The sequence below is a fragment of the Maylandia zebra genome, linkage group LG10, assembly GCF_041146795.1.
Source record: "Maylandia zebra isolate NMK-2024a linkage group LG10, Mzebra_GT3a, whole genome shotgun sequence".
Taxonomy (NCBI): domain Eukaryota; kingdom Metazoa; phylum Chordata; class Actinopteri; order Cichliformes; family Cichlidae; genus Maylandia; species Maylandia zebra.
In genome coordinates, this window is record NC_135176.1 from 34,719,545 (window position 1) to 34,721,116 (window position 1,572).

General features: G+C 50.3%; 1 long non-coding RNA gene across 1 annotated transcript in view; it reads right to left on the reverse strand.

Annotated features, from left to right (window-relative positions):
* Nucleotides 1-541: 541 nt before the first annotated feature.
* Nucleotides 542-1,572, reverse strand: part of LOC143420702 (uncharacterized) — an 11,457-nt gene continuing 10,426 nt past the window's right edge. The window contains exon 3 of the long non-coding RNA XR_013100432.1: nucleotides 542-721. This is a non-coding gene — a long non-coding RNA (uncharacterized LOC143420702). The remainder of the gene's footprint in view (nucleotides 722-1,572) is intronic.

Consider the following 1,572-nt stretch of genomic DNA (forward strand, 5'->3'; position numbering starts at 1 on the left):
CTCTCTCTCTCTCTCTCTCTCTGTCAACACACACACACACACACACACACACACACACACACACACACACACACACACACTGTAAGGTCTGAAGTGCAAAATTTGAATTACATTCCTTTGTATCTCTCCCTCTCTCTCTCTCTCTCTGTCTCTCTCTCTCTCTCTCTGTCAACACACACGCACACACACACGCTCAATGGAGTATAAAATAAAGACCGGGGCAGTTCTCTCACTGGAGTCTCTTAGAGTGGAGGCTGCCCTTGCTAGCAAGAAGTTCTGTGTGTTTCTCTTCTCTGAGTCTTTACTGAAGAAGTGTTTTATAACATTTTCCTTAACAACTGACATGTGTTTTTTGTGTAAAAGAGAGAGAGACACACACACACACACACACACACACACACACACACACACACACACACACACACACACACTCACACTCAGCGGCTCAGAGATGAGGGAAAAACAACAGAAATCAGGATAGATTTTAATGTCAGGAGATGCCCTGTGATGCTGGGGCCATTGTGTAAGATTGGAATGTGTACCAGTGGCTGGTGGGTGGTCCTTGAAGGTCCCAGGAGGAGGCGGCGAGGAGGCAGCGGGTGGCTGGGCTTCGGCCTTGGCCCAGGAACGTCATTTATTCTGCGTGGTGCCGCGTGTGCCCTGTGCAGCTTCGATGTGTGCGGCTGACGCTCTGTGGTTCCTGTTCCTGTCATAAAAGGCCCTGTACAAGGGGATAAGAAATGCATCATTGGTTACCAAAATAAAACAGTGTCTTTCTGCCTGTGTCATTCTGTTTGGTTTCTTTGAGCGTTTGTTTCTTAAATACACAGCAAGTGTCACTCTCTCTCTCTCTCTCTCTGTCACACACACACACACACACACACACCAAAGCACACACACCAAAGCGCGCACACACACACACACACACCAAAGCGCGCACACACACACACACACACACACACACAGACACAGACACTGTGAGGTTTGCAGTGCAAAATTTGAATTTTAGTGCATGGTGATTTGTCTCCCTCCAGTGGCCCACGGCAGGTATGATGAGGCTTAAATGATAGGTTATGGGGAAAAAGCCAGGAGAGGATGGGACAAAAGTGGAATAACTGAAAAAGTAAGAGGTGTAGAGGGCTGATGTTGGTGTCTAGGTGGGGGTTTTGGTGGGTGCCGGACGCTGTGGCGAAGAGGCCACGCCGATGGCTTCTTCGGTTCTGGAGATATGGCGAATCGGACCAAAAAGGATGGGACAAAACGGTCCCAGTCGGAGAAAGGAAGGTGCAGAGGGCCTGGGTCCACCACCACTGTACTCAGCAGGCCCTGCCGGGTCGTTCGACACGCAGCATGGCAGGGATCGGTGACATAACATGTAGCAGTTTCCCTTCACAGAAGCGTCTGCAGCAGGTGGGTGGAGGAGGAGGCAGCAGAACCAGGCCTTTGGAGCACTGTGTCATCTCCTGGTCCTGATGCTTTGAATCTCCCTCTCTGTCTGTCTGTCTGTCTGTCTGTCACACACACACACACACACACACACACACAGAAGCTGGTCAAGTGCTGTGCAACTGG